Below are 15,960 nucleotides of genomic sequence, written 5' to 3'. Positions count from 1 at the left end.
TTCTGATTTCAATAATGCTGTTCCAGAGGCTGGCGATTTCTTTATTCTGTTCCTCACTCTCTAACCCACCCTTTTGAGTCCTCCCAATACTAACCCAACTCATTCACTAATATTCTGGATGCCATCACCATGTCCTCTCCCATCTTTTTATACAAAGAAATGGTTCAAAACTCTGGTTTCTGTTACTAGCAGAGGACATTGCTTGAGAACTTTTGAAACATATTCTTGGAATGGTTTAAGACCAAAGTGTGACAGTCGCATGACCAGCCAATGTCTTAGGGTCCCTCCTACCCAGGCAATCCCAGGCCATGTTTTTTTGGTTTTGTTTTGTTTTTAAAAGGAAGCCCTCAGAAGAGGGAAGACCCTTTTGTTGTCTAGATTCATGTAATTTTGCCATTTTGCCATCTGGTGGATTTACACTGTAATTGCAACCATTAGACACATTTACTAGTGGACAGAGGTGCAGACAATTTCACCACAGATTTTGAAAGAGGAAGTCTTGTGATTTTGATGAAACGGAGGCAGACATACGTAGTTGTCTCTCCCTGCTGTATCTACCTACTTTCCTATATAAGAAACTTAAGAACATCTAAGGAGAATCCTAATTAATGTTGACAGCACATATTTATGATTCCAAGAGTCCTAAAGGAAATCTTAAAAAACTGAAGCAGACAGATGTTACTATATAACTAGATGTTATGTAGACATTGATGTCTGATACTGTGTGTGTGTGTGTGTGCATGCACGCATGTGCAATGGATATTTTTGCATCAAGAAAACCTAGCTTGAGAAAGTGTTCTGGGGCAAATTGAATAATGAGCATACCCAGGAATATCCCCTTATGGATCCAAAAATGAATATTCATGTCAAAATCCCTGCTACCTGAGTTACGACTCTGACATATTTAGTAAGACACAGACATTATCTGTTTCTCAGCAGGGGCTCCTGAAAAGCCTAAGTTATGGTTAAAAAGGAAGCTTAGCTAACCTGGGCCTGTGCCTTAGAAATTCACGGATTAAAAGCAATCTTTTGTTTCCCATTATTAGCTGAGGTGTAATGTCATAGAAATAGTCTAGGCCATTTGAATAGAGTAAATTAGAAATCCCCATTATCTCCTGGTGTCTTATAATTTTAAGGCTCTGTTCATGGGGCTTAATGACTATATACAGAGTGAAAAATGTAGCTTTGAAGCCTGGAATTCCTCTGGGCTTCTTCAAAATGATTCCTTCTTTTAACCTGTGAAGAATCCCTCATTAACAGGGGCCATCCTTCAACACCACCTGCAGTGCCTAAAATTCCACCATTTTCAATTTAAAACATTTAGTTTGTCTGGGAGGATGTAATGTGTGCCTGGGTATATGTGTGTCTTGGAAGCAGGGAGGGAAGGGAGAAACATTAAGGATAAACTTGCTAATTTGTTCTCTAACTTGCAAATGACTGGTTATGATGGTGAAATGACCCATGAGCATGAGATCATGGGTGGTACCTCCCATTTGCGTGCTCAAATATTGCTACCTACATAGGCTACTATTGGTTTTTACATCTGAAAAATAATTTATGCCTGAATTACATTTCTTGTTCTTAATGTTTTGTTCCAAGAAATATGTATTTTCATTTGTTCAAGAGAATGATTTTAAGAGGAACAATTGACAAATGTGCATGCTTTTTGGGTGGTGCCCAAATTGTCTGTCTTTCACATTGCCCTCTAAATTAATGCATTATTCAGTCCTGCTGACTACAGAGACACTTGACTCTTGTTTTCCAGGCCTGTACTTGGGCCCATAGGGATGAAAGTGCTAGTGATTGAATGCATCAGGTTCTATCATATGCTTTGCTCTGGAATTAGTGATCTTTTTTCATTTATTTTCCAACTTTGGCTTGTATCAGAAGATTAATTTTTATTTTCCTGGGCTATGGGACCCTGTATAGTTTTGTCTGCTCAGAGTACCTGCCACCTTCTGAGACCAAGAGAGCATTTTTTTTTTAACATCTTTATTGGAGTATAATTGCTTTACAATGGTGTGTTAGTTTCTGCTTTATAACAAAGTGAATCAGCTATACATATACACACATCCCCATATCTCCTCCCTCTTGCATCTCCCTCCCACCCTCCCTATCCCACCCCTCTAGGTGGTCACAAAGCACAGAGCTGATCTCCCTGTGCTATGCGGCTGCTTCCCACTAGCTATCTGTTTTACATTTGGTAGTGTATATATGTCCATGCCACTCTCTCACTTCATCCCAGCTTATCATTCCCCCTCCCCGTGTCCTCAAGTCTATTCTCTACATCTGCGTCTCTATTCCTGTCCTGCCCTTAGGTTCTTCAGAACCATTTTTTTCTTTTTTAGATTCCATATATATATGTTAGCATACAGTATTTGTTTTTCTCTTTCTGACTTACTTCACTCTATATGACAGACTCTAGGTCCATCCACCTCACTACAAATAACTCAGTTTCGTTTCTTTTTATGGCTGAGTAATATTCCATTGTATATATGTGCCACATCTTCTTTATCCATTCATCCAATGATGGACACTTAGGTTGCTTCCATGTCCTGGCTATTGTAAATAGTGTTGCAATGAACATTGTGGTACATGACTCTTTTTGAATTATGGTTTTCTCAGGGTATATGCCCAGTAGTGGGATTGCTGGGTCGTATGGTAGTTCTAGTTTCAGTTTTTTAAGGAACCTCCATACTGTTCTCCATAGTGGCTGTATCAATTTACATTCCCACCAACAGTGCAAGAGGGTTCCCTTTTCTCCACACCCTCTCCAGCATTTATTGTTTCTAGATTTTTTGATGATGGCCATTCTGACTGGTGTGAGGTGATACCTCACTGTGGTTTTGGTTTGCATTTCTCTAATGATGAGTCATGTTGAGCATCCTTTCATGTGTTTCTTGGCCATCTGTATATCATCTTTAGAGAAATGTCTATTTAGGTCTTCTGCCCATTTTTAGATTGGGTTGTTTGTTTCTTTGATATTGAGCTGCATGAGTAGCTTGTAAATTTTGGAGATTAATCCTTTGTCAGTTGCTTCATTTGCAAATATTTTCTCCTATTCTAAAGGTTGTCTTTTCATCTGGTTTATGTTCTCCTTTGCTGTGCAAAAGCTTTTAAGTTTCATTAGGTCCCATTTGTTTATTTTTGTTTTTATTTCCATTACTCTAGGAGGTGGGTCAAAAAGGATGTTGCTGTGATTTATGTCATAGAGTGTTCTGCCTATGTTTTCCTCTGAGTTTTATAGTACCTGATTTTACATTTAAGTCTTTAATCTATTTTGAGTTTATTTTTGTATATGGTGTTAGAGAGTGTTCTAATTTCATTCTTTTACATGTAGGTGTCCAGTTTTCCCAGCACCACTTATTGAAGAGGCTGTCTCTTCACCATTGTATATTCTTGCCTTCTTTATGAAAAATAAGGTGACCATATGTGCATGGGTTTATCTCTGAGCTTTCTATCCTGTTCCATTGATCTATGTTTCTGTTTTTGTGCCAGTACCATACTGTCTTAATTACTGTAGCTTTGTAGTATACTCTGAAGTCCGGGAGCCTGATTCCTCCAGCTCCATGTTTCTTCCTCACGATTGTCTGGGATATTCAGGGTCTTTTGTGTTTCCATACAAAGTGTGAAAATTTTTGTTCTAGTTCTGTGAAAAATGCCATTGGTAGTTTGATAGGGATTGCATTGAATCTGTAGATAGCTTTGGGTAGTATAGTCATTTTCACAATGTTGATTCATCCAATCCAAGAACATGGTATATCTCTCCATCTGTTTCTATCATGTTTAACTTCTTTCTTCAGTGTCTTATAGTTTTCTGCATACAGGTCTTTTGTCTCCTTAGGTAGGTTTATTCCTAGGTATTTTATTCTTTTTGTTGCAGTGGTAAAATGGGAGTGTTTCCTTAATTTCTCTTTCTGATCCTTCATCATTATTGTATAGGAATGCAAGAGATTTCTGTGCATTAATTTTGTATCCTGCTACTTTACCAAATTCATTGATTAGCTCTAGTAGTTTTCTGGTAGCATCTTTAGGATTCTCTATGTATAGTATCATGTCATCTGCAAACAGTGACAGCTTTACTTCTTCTTTTCTGATTTGGATTCCTTTTATTTCTTTTTCTTCTCTGATTGCTGTGGCTAAAACGTCCAAAACTATGTTGAATAATATTGGTGAGAATGGACAACCTTGTCTTGTTCCTGATCTTATAGGAAATTGTTTCAGTTTTTCACCATTGAGAATAATGTTGGCTGTGGGTTTGTCATATATAGCCTTTATTATGTTGAGGTAAGTTCCCTCTATGCCTACTTTCTGAGGGTTTTTGTCAAAAAATTGAATTTACCTGAAAAAGAATTCAGAGTAATCATGGTAAAGATGAATTTGAATTCTGTCAAAAGCTTTTTCTGCATCTATTGAGATGATCATATGATTTTTCTCCTTTAATTTGTTAATATGGTTTATGACATTGATTGATTTCAATATATTTGAAGAATCCTTGCATTCCTGGGATAACTCCCACTTGATCATGGTGTATGACCCTTTTAATGTGCTGTTGGATTCTGTTTGCTAGTATTTTGTTGAGGATTTTTGCATCTGTGTTCATCAGTGATATTGGCCTGTAGTTTTCTTTCTTTGTGACACCTTTGTCTGGTTTTGGTATCAGGGTGATGGTGGCCTCATAGAATGAGTTTGGGAGTGTTCTTCCCTCTGCTGTATTTTGGAAGAGTTTGAGAAGGGTAGGTGTTAGCTCTTCTCTAAATGTTTGAGGGAATTTGCCTGTGAAGCCATCTGGTCCTGGGCTTTTGTTTGTTGGAAGATTTTTCATCACAGTTTCAATTTCAGCGGTTGTGATTGGTCTGTTTATGTTTTCTGTTTCTTCCTGGTTCAGTTTCAGAAGGCTGTGCTTTTCTAAGAATTTGTCCATTTCTTCCAGGTTGTCCATTTTATTGGCATACAGGTGCTTGTAGTAATCTCTCATGATGCTTTGTATTTCTGCATTGTCAGTTGTTACTTCTCCTTTTTCATTTCTAATTCTACTGATTTGTGTCTCCTCTCTTTTTTTCTTGATGAGTGGCTAATGGTTTATCAATTTTGTTTATCTTCTCAAAGAACCAGCTTTTAGTTTTATTGACCTTTGCTATCGTTTCCTTCATTTCTTTTTCATTTATTTCTGATCTGATCTTTGTGCTTTCTTTCCTTCTGCTAACTTTGGGGTGTTTTTTTGTTCTTCTTTCTCTAACTGCATTTCGTGTAAGGTTAGATTGTTTATTTGAGATGTTTGTTGTTTCTTGAAGTAGGATTGTGTTGCTATAAAGTTCCCTCTTAGAACTGCGTTTACTGCATCCCATAGGTTTGGGGTCGTCGTGCTTTCATTGTCATTTGTTTCTAGATAGTTTTTGATTTCCTCTTTGATTTCTTCCGTGATCTCTTGGTTATTTAGTAGTGTATTGTTTAGGGTCAATGTGTTTGTATTTTTTACATTTTTTTTCCTGTAATTGATGCCTAGTCTCATAATGTTATGGTTGGAAAAGATACTTGATACGATTTCAATTTTCTTAATTTTACCAAGGCTTCATTTGTGACCCAAGATATGATCTATACTGGAGAATGTTCCATGAGCACTTGAGAAGAAAGTGTATTCTGTTGTTTTTGGATGGAATGTCTTATAAACATCAATTAAGTCCATCTTGTTTAATGTAACATTTAAAGCTTTTGTTTCCTTATTTATTTTCATTTTTCATGATCAGTCCATTGGTGAAAGTGGGGTGTTAAAGTCCCCTACTTTGATGGTCTTACTGTGAATTTCCCCTTTTATGGCTGTTAGCATTTGCCTTATGTATTGAGGTGCCCCTATGTTCAGTGCATAAATACTTACAATTGTTATATCTTCTTCTTGGATTGATCCCTTGATCATTATGTAGTATCCTTCTTTGTCTCTTTTAATAGTCTTTATGTTAAAGTCTATTTTGTATGATCTGAGAATTGCTACTCCAGCTTTCCTTTGATTTCCATTTGCATGGAATATCTTTTTCCATCCCCTCACTTTGAGTCTGTATGTGTCCCTAGGTCTGAAGTGGGTCTCCTGTAGACAGCATATATACGGGTCTTGTTTTTGTATCCATTCAGCCAGTCTATGTCTTTTGGTTGGAGCATTTAATCCATTTACATTGAAGGTAATTATCGATATGTATGTTCCTATTACCATTTTCTTAATTGTTTTGGGTTTGTTATTGTAAGTCTTTTCCTTCTCTTGTGTTTCCTTCCCAGAGAAGTTCCTCTAGCATTTGTTGTAAAGCTGGTTTGGTGGTGCTGAATTCTCTTAGCTTTTGTTTGTCTGTAAAGGTTTTAATTTCTCCATAGAATCTGAATGAGATTCTTGCTGGGTAGCATAATCTTGCTTGTAGGTTTTTGCCTTTCATCACTTTAAATATGTCCTGCCCCTCCCTTCTGGCTTGCAGAGTTTCTGCTGAAAGATCAGCTGTTAACCTTGTGGGGATTCTCTTGTATTTTATTTGTTGTTTTTCCCTTGCTGCTTTTAATATTTATCTTTGAATTTAATTTTTGTTAGTTTGATTAACTTGTGTCTTTGTGTGTTTTTCCTAGGGTTTATCCTGTATGGGACTCTCTGTGCTTCCTGGACTTGGTTGACTATTTCCTTTCCCATGTTAGGGAAGTTTTCAACTATAATCTCTTCAAATATTTTCTCAGACCCTTTCTTTTTCTCTTCTTCTTCTGGGACCTGTATAATTCCAGTGTTGTTGCGTTTAGTGTTGTCTCAGAGGGCTCAGAGATTGTCTTCAATTCTTTTCGTTTTTTTTTTCTTTATTCTGCTCTGTGGTAGTTATTTCCACTATTTTATCTTCCATGTCACTTATCCGTTATTCTGCCTCAGCTATTCTGCTATTGTTTCCTTCTAGAGAATTTTTCATTTCATTTATTGTGTTGTTCATCATTGTTTGTTTGCTCTTTAGTTCTTCTAGGTCCTTGTTAAACGTTTCTTGTGTTTTCTCCATTCTATTTCTAAGATTTTGCATCATCTTTACCATGATTACTCTGAATTCTTTTTCAGGTAAACTGCCTATTTCCTCTTCATTTGTTTGGTCCGATGGGTTTTTACCTTGCTCCTTCATCTGTTGTGTGTTTCTCTGTCTTCTCATTTTGCTTTACTTACAGTGTTTGGGGTCTCCTTTTCACAGGCTGCAGGTTCGTAGTTCCTGTTGTTTTTGTTGTCTGCCCCCAGTGGCTAAGGTTAGTTCAGTGGGTTGTGTAGGCTTCCTGGTGGAGGGGACTAGTGCCTGTGTTCTGGTGGATGAGGCTGGATCTTGTCTTTTTGGTGGGCAGGACTGCATCCGGTGGTGTGTTTTGGGGTGTCTGTGACCTTATTATGATTTTAGGCAGCCTCTGTGCTAATGTATGGGGTTGTGTTCCTGTCTTGCTAGTTGTTTGGCATAGGGTGTGCAACACTGTAGCTTGCTGGTCGTTGATTGGAGCTGGGTCTTAGTGTTGAGATGGGACAGCATTCACTGTTTGATATTACGTGCAGCCAGGAGGTCTCTGGTGGACCAACGTCCTGAGCTCGGCTCTCCCTCCTCAGAGGCACAGGCCTCATGTGCGCCCAGAGCACCAAGACCCTGTTAACCACACCGCTGCTGCTGTAAGGGCATTTCTGAAACGAGCCTGACTCCAGGGGGAGGAGGGAGGGGCAGGCTCGAGATGTGGCCTGGAGGGCAGAACAGACTGGTGGTGCCGGGTGAGGGCGGGCACCCATGGAGGGGGTTGGGGAGAGGAGAGGGAGGGTGACTGCTCCACAGGATGGTGCAAGGGCACCGGGAGTGTCCCAGACTAGGGAGTGGTGACCAGGAGGAAGCGGGTCCAATAGAGCATTTTTTGAGAGAATACTCCTCTCTCTTATCCTCTACCTCTAAACCAACCACGATGAGCAAAATGGCAGCCCCCGTGTTCTTACAGCCTTCATATGAGGCTGTAGTTGATGGTGCAAAGATATGCACCTGGCCCAGTAGGACCAATCATAGCTGATCCCTGGAATGTTTGAGCTTGGGAAGCTGGAGAGAATGTAAATCAGTCCCTTTCTGGTGATGGCCTCTGTGGGAAGTCACGCTTGGGAACTATCAACCACTGTATTCTCTAGCACATGAAGGAAATCAGTTTGCAGTAGGACAATGTGTGGTTGATCTCTCGAAAAAGCAGAGATGAAAATTTTTCAGGATTTCAGTGGATCTTGAAGTAACTTACTTCCCTACTGTTACAAAATATACCTCCAATATATTTCCTCTATAGCCTTCAAATATATTTTTTCTTCTGTGTAACAATTTGGGTTGATGTCACTTGGAGCTGAGAGTCCCAACTGACACATAGAGTTCTCCCCAAGTATGGTGTGTCTCTACTCCAGCAGTTTTCTACACACGTACATTGCACAAAAGTCTCTGCAAGTCTATGACTTCTGACCATAGGTGTACGATCCTCTTGTTTTCTCCCAAGAAGGCTAAAGAAGGCATAAGAAATTTGGCATGAGAGTACAGGCAAAGCAGAAAGGAAGTGGCTACATAAAAGCAGCTTTGAGGACATTGGATAGGACTAGTTTCCTTTGGACTTCCCAAAGCCTAACTGTGCTATGATAATCAGTCCTAGTGTCCCTGCAGGATCTCTTGCCTAAACCTACTTAAGAATGCAGCTTGTTTCTCAGAATGATTGTGTGTATTCAGTACCTTTAATTATTGATAGTTTATTTTTATTTGCTCAGTAGGTTTAAGCATAAGCCTTACTAGGATTTGGCTTCTCATCTGACAGAAATGCCACCCAGCTCAGGGGGATCCAGAATAATTCTTATTTGACATCTATGGTGGAATCAAAATGTAGAATCACAGTGAAGCTGTGCAAGTATTTTATTTATTTGTATTAAAATCAAATTAAGCCCCAATTACTCACTTCAACGTTTACAACTAAATACTGTGATTTCATTGTTATTGATGACAACTCAATACCTTCCCAAGGAAAGACTGCATTAGATAAAAAGGATAGTTGACCTTCTCAGTATAAACAATTCAGTTAGTGGCAAAGTATATTCTTTAATTAGGAAAAATGCAACAAAGGAGTCCTGAGAGTCCTGTGCAATGAGAGAATTGACTATTTCTAGGAATTTATAAGAATGTCTCATTATAGAAAGCATTGTAGAAACAAATGGATCAGGTGAAACAAGTGCATTCACATGCACTTTCTCCACTCACCAAAGGTTGCCCCAAGCTCATGTTTCTCACCAGCTGCTTGATTGCTTCTTCTGAGAGCCTCTGCAGGGAGCCCCAGGCTTAGAAAGGACAGTGGACCTTGATGTCAACAGATTCTTCACAGTGAGATTTCTTTCCCAAGTATTCTGATAGTTGGAGTCCATTTTGTCCCTGAAACTGTTAGCAAACGCAGGTTTGGCTGCCCACTGCTCAAAAGCCAATATTCAAGAGATGAGTGCTGGTAGGAAAGGAAAGCTAGCTTTATTCAAGAGGCCAGCAACCTAGGGAGAGCATAGACTCATGTCCAAAAACCAACTCCCAGATGCTGATCAGGGGCACGAGCTTTCATAGGGGAGTTTCAGGGGTGCACAGGAGGAGGGAGGGGGCTATGTGCAGAATAGAACAGTCAGCTCTGACAGGCATCTTCAAATTGGTTGTGCGGTGGTCTGATCAGCATCATCTTGTTTGTTTTAAGTACAGTTAATCTTTAATTCCAGGGTCGGTTTGTTCCCATTCCCTTGAGCCCAGTGCTTGGAATTGTGTAAGATGGAACACCTTATGTCATGGCTATAGTCTGGTCATTGTTCAGTTAACTTCTTCCACCTAGTGGGTGTTTTATTTTTTTTATTTACTTTTTATTTGTTTCATAGATCTTTATTGGAGTATAATTGCTTCACAATACTGTTTTAGTTTCTGTTGCACAACAAAGCAAATCAGCCATATATATACACAGGTCCTCATATCCCCTCCCTCTTGAGCCTCTCTCCCATCCTCCCTATCCCACCCTTCTAAGTTGTCACAAAGCACCAAGCCATCTCCCTGTGCTATGCTGCTGCTTCCCACCAGCCAACTATTTTACATTCAGTAGTATATGTATGTTGATGCTACTCTCACTCTGCCCCAGCTTCCCCCTCCCACCCCATGTCCTCAAGTCCATTATCTATGTCTGCCTCTTTATGCCTGCCCTGAAACTAGGTTCATCAGTACCATTTTTTTTTTTTTTAGATTCCATATATATGCGTTAGCATACCGTATTTGTTTTTCTCTTTCTGACTTACTTCACTCTGTATGACAGACTCTAGGTCCATCCACCTCACTACAAATAACTCAGTTTCATTTCTTTCTATGGCTGAGTAATATTCCATTGTATATATGTGCCACATCTTCTTTATCCATTCATCTGTCAATGGACATTTATGTTGGTTCCAGGTCGTAGCTATTGTAAATAGTGCTGCAGTGAATATTGTGGTACATGTCTCTTTTTGAATTATGGTTTTTTCAGGGTATATGCCCAGTAGTGGTATTGCTGGGTCGTATGGTAGTTCTATTTTTAGTTTTTTAAGGAACCTCCGTACTGTTTTCAGTATTGGTTGTATCAATTTACATTCCCACCAACAGTGTAGCAGGGTTTCCTTGTCATCACACTGTTTCCAGAATTTATTGTTCGTAGATTTTTTGATAATGGCCATTCTGACTGACGTGAGGTGATACCTCATTGTAGTTTTCATTTGCATTTCTCTAATAATTAGTGATGTTGAGCATCTTTCCATGTGGCTCTTGACCATCTGTATGTCTTCCTTGGTTAAATGTCTATTTAGGTCTTCCGCCCATTTTTTAACTGGATTGTTTGTATTTTTGATGTTCACCTCCATGAGCTGTTTGTCTGTTTTGGAGATTGTTTCAAATCCTTTCTCTGTTGTTTCATTTGCAAATATTTTCTCCCATTCTGAGGGTTGTCTTTTTGTTTTGTTTATGGTTTCCTTTGCTGTGCAAAAGCTTTTAAGTTTCATTAGGTCCCATTTGTCTATTTTTGTTTTTATTTCCATTACTCTAGGAGGTGGGTCAAAAAAGATCTTCCTGTGGTTTATGTCAAAGAATGTTTTTCCTATGTTTTCCTCTAAGAGTTTTACAGTGTCTGGTCTTACATTTAAGTCTTTAATCCATTTTGAGTTTATTTTTGTGTATGGTGTTAGGGAGTGTTGTAATTTCATTCTTTTACATGTAGCTGTCCAGTTTTCCCAGCACCACTTACTGAAGAGGCTGTCTTTTCTCCATTGTATATTCTTGCCTCCTTTATGAAAAATAAGGTGACCATATGTGTGTGGATTTATATCTGGGCTTTCTATCCTGTTCCATTGATCTATATTTCTGTTTTTGTGCCAGGACCATACTGTCTTGATTACTGTAACTTTATGGTAGAATTTGAAGTCAGGGACCATGATTCCTCCACTCTGTTTTTCTTTCTCAAGATTGCTTTGGCTATTCGGGGTCTTTTGTGTTTCCATACAAATTGTAAGATTTTTTATTCTAATTCTTTGAAGAATGCCATTGGTAGTTTGATAGGGATTTCATTGAATCTGTAGATTGCTTTGGGTAGTGTAGTCATTTTCACAATATTGATTCTTCCAATCCAAGAACATGGTATATTTCTCCATCTGTTTATGTCATCTTTGATTTCTTCATCAGTGTTTTATAGTTTTCTGAGTACAAGTCCTTTGCCTCCTTAGGCAGGTTTATTCCTAGGTATTTTATTATTTTTGTTGCAGTGGTAAATGGGAGTGTTTCCTTAATTTCACTTTCAGATTTTTTTATCATTAGTGTATAGGAATGCAAGAGATTTCTGTGCATTAATTTTGTATCCTGCTACTTTACCAAATTCATTGATTAGATCTAGCAGTTTTCTGGTATCATCTTTCGGATTCTCCATGTATATTATCATGTCATCTGCCAACAGTGACAGCTTTACTTCTTCTTTTCCGATTTGGATTCCTTTTATTTCTTTTTCTTCTCTGATTGCTGTGGCTCAAACTTCCAAAATTATGTTGAATAATAGTGGTGAGAGTTGGCAACCTTGTCTTGTTCCTGATCTTATAGGAAATGGTTTCAGTTTTTCACCATTGAGGATGATGTTGGCTGTGGGTTTGTCATATATGGCCTTTATTATGTTGAGGAACTTTCCCTCTATGCCTACTTTCTGGAGGATTTTTATCATAAATGGGTGTTGAATTTGTTGAAAGCTTTCTCTGCATCTATTGAGATGATCATATGGTTTTTCTCCTTCAATTTGTTAATATGGTGTATCACATTGATTGATTTCCATACATTGAAGAATCCTAGCATTCCTGGGATAAACCCCACTTGATCATGGTGTATGATCCTTTTCATATGCTGTTGGATTCTGTTTGCTAGTATTTTGTTGAGGATTTTTGCTTCTATGTTCATCAGTGACATTGGCCTGTAGTTTTCTTTCTTGGTGACATCTTTGTCTTGTTTTGGTAGCAGGGTGATGGTGGCTCGTAGAATGAGTTTTGGAGTATTCCTCCCTCTGCTATATTTTGGAAGTGTTTGAGAAGGACAGGTGTTAGTCCTTCTCTAAATGTTTGATAGAATTCGCCTGTGAAGCCATCTGGTCCTGGGCTTTTGTTTGTTGGAAGATTTTTAATCACAGTTTCAATTTCAGTGCTTGTGATTGGTCTGTTCATATTTTCTATTTCTTCCTGGTTCAGTCTCGGAAGATTGTGCTTTTCTAAGAATTTGTCCATTTCTTCCAGGTTGTCCATTTTATTGGCATGCAGGTGCTTGTAGTAATCTCCCATGATCCTTTGTATTTCTGCAGTGTCAGTAGTTACTTCCCCTTTTTTATTTCTAATTCTACTGATTTGAGTCTTCTCCCTTTTTTTCTTGATAAGTCTGGCTAATGGTTTATCAATTTTGTTTATCTTCTCAAAGAACCAGCTTTTAGTTTTATTGACCTTTGCTATCATTTCCTTCATTTCTTTTTCATTTAATTTTGATCTGATCTTTATGATTTCTTTCCTTCTGCTAACTTTGGGGGTTTTTTGTTTTTCTTTCTCTAATTGCTTTAGGTGTAAGGTTAGGTTGTTTGTTTGAGATATTTCTTTTTTCTTAAGGTAGGATTGTATTGCTGTATACTTCCCTCTTAGAACTGCTTTTGCTTCATCCCATAGGTTTGGGTCATCATGTTTTCATTGTCATTTGTTTCTAGGTATTTTTTGAATTCCTCTTTGATTTCTTCAGTGATCTCTTGGTTATTAAGTAGTGTATTTTTTAGCCTCCATGTGTTTGTATATTCCAGATTTTTTCCTATAATTGATCTGTCTCATAGCGTTGGGGTTGGAAAAGATACTTGATACAATTTCAATTTTCTTAAATTTACCAAGACTTGATTTGTGACCCAAGATATGATCTATCCTGGAGAGTGTTCCATGAGCACTTGAGAAGAATGTGTATTCTGTTGTTTTTGGTTGGAATGTCCTATAAATATCCATTAATCCCATCTTGTTTAATATATCATTCAAAGCTTGTGTTTCCTTATTTATTTTCATTTTGGATGATCTGTCCATTGGTGAATGTGGGGTGTTAAAGTCCCCTACTATGATTGTGTTACTTTCGATATCCCCTTTTATGGCTGTTAGTGTTTGCCTATGTATTGAGGTGCTCCTATGTCGGGTGCATAAATATTTACAGTTGTTATATCTTCTTTTTGGATTGATCCCTTGATCATTAGGTAGTGTCCTTCTTTGTTTCTTGTAATAGTCTTTGTTTTAAAGTCTATTTTGTCTTATATGAGAATTGCTAGTCCAGCTTTCTTTTGATTTCCATTTGCATAGAATATCTTTTTCAGTCCCCTCACTTTCAGTCTGTATGTGTCCCAAGGTCTGAAGTGGGTCTCTTGTAGACAGCATTATATACGGGTCTTGTTTTTGTATCCATTCAGCCAATCTATGTCTTTGGTTGGAGCATTTATTCCATTTACTTTTAATGTAATTATCGATATGTATGTTCCTGTTCCTATTTTCTTAATTGTTTTGGGTTTGTTGTTGAAGGTCTTTTCCTTCTCTTGTGTTTCCTGCCTAGAGAAGTCCTTTTAGCATTTGTTGTAAAGCTGGTTTGGTGGTGGTGAATTATCTTAGCTTTTGCTTGTCTTTAAAGGTTTTAATTTCTCTGTCAAATCTGAATGAGATCCTTGTTGGGTAGAGTAATCTTCGTTGTAGGTTTTTCTCCTTCATCCCTTTAAATATGTCCTGCCACTCCCTTCTGGCTTGCAGAGTTTCTGCTGAAAGATCAGCTATTACCTTATGGGTATTCCCTTGTGTGTTATTCATTGTTTTCCCTTGCTGCTTTTAATATTTTTTCTTTGTATTTAATTTTTGATAGTTTTTTTAATATGTGTCTTGGCATGTTTCTCGTTGGATTTATCCTGTATGGGACTCTCTGTGTGTCCTGTACTTGATTGGCTATTTCCTTTCCCATATTAGGGAAGTTTTCAACTATAGTCTCTTCAAGTATTTTCTCAGACCCTTTCTTTTTCTCTTCTTCTGGGACTCCTATAATTCAAATATTGGTGCGTTTAATGTCCCAAAAGTCTGTGAGACTGTCCTCAATTCTTTTCATTCTTTTTTCTTTATTCTACTCTGCCATAGTTATTTCCACCATTTTATATTCTACCTCACTTATCCGTTCTTCTGCCTCATTTATTCTGCTATTGATCCCTTCTGGAGAATTTTTTTATTTCATTTATTGTGTTGTTCATCACTGTTTGTTTGCTCTTTAGTTCTTCTAGTTCCTTGTTAAACATTTCTTGTATTTACTCCATTCTATTTCCAAGATTTTGGATCATCCTTACTGTCATTATTTTGAATTCTTTTTCATGTAGACTGCCTATTTCCTCTTTATTTGTTAGTTTGGGGAGGTTTTTGCCTTGCTCCTTCATCTGCTCTGTGTTTCTGTCTTTTCATTTTGCTTAACTTACTGTTTGGGATCTCCTTTTCTCAGGCTGCAGGTTCGTACTTCCTGTTGTTTTTGGTGTCTGTCCCCAGTGTCTAAGGTTTGTTCAGTGCGTTGTGTAGGCTTCCTGGTGGAGGGGACTAGTGCCTGTGTTCTGGTGGATGAGGCTGGATCTTGTCTTTCTGGAGAGCAGGTCCACGTCTGGTGGTGTGTTTTGGGGTGTCTGTGGCCTTATTATGATTTTAGGCAGCCTCTCTGCTAATGGATGGGGTTGTGTTCCTGTCTTGCCAGTTGTTTGGCATAGGGTGTCCAGCACTATAGCTTGCTGGTCGTTGAGTGGAGCTGGGTCTTGGCTTGAGATGGCGATCTCTGGGAAACTTTTGCCATTTGATATTACATGGAGCTCCAGGTGTCCTGTGGACCAGTGTTCTGAACTTGGCTCTCCCACCTCAGAGGCACAGCCCTGACACCTGGCTGGAGCACCAAAAGCCTGTCATCCACACGGCTCAGAATGAAAGGGAGAAATCAAAGAAAGAAAAAAAGAAGATAAAATAAAATAAAATAAAATAAAATAAAATAAAGTAAATTGAAGTAAAATAAATTTATTAAAATAAAATATAATTAAAAAAAATTTTAAGGTAATAAAAAAATTAAAAAAGAAAAAAGAAAGAAAGAAAGAAGATAGCAAGCAAACCAAAAAACAAATCCACCAATGATAAGAAGTGCTAAAAACTATACTAAAGGAAAAAACAAAAAACAAAAAACGGATAAACAGAACCCTAGGACAAATGGTAAAAGCAAAGCTATACAGACAAAATCACTCACAGAAGCATACACATACACACTCACAAAAAGGGAAAAAGGGAAAAAAATATATATATCGTTGCTCCTAAAGTCCACCTCCTCAATTTGGGATGATTCGTTGTCTATTCAGGTATTCCACAGATGCAGGGTACATTAAGTTGATTGT

The sequence above is a fragment of the Balaenoptera musculus genome, chromosome 14, assembly GCF_009873245.2.
Source record: "Balaenoptera musculus isolate JJ_BM4_2016_0621 chromosome 14, mBalMus1.pri.v3, whole genome shotgun sequence".
Lineage (NCBI taxonomy): Eukaryota > Metazoa > Chordata > Mammalia > Artiodactyla > Balaenopteridae > Balaenoptera > Balaenoptera musculus.
The sequence above is the reverse complement of the archived record's forward strand: the minus strand, read 5'-3'. Positions refer to the sequence as shown.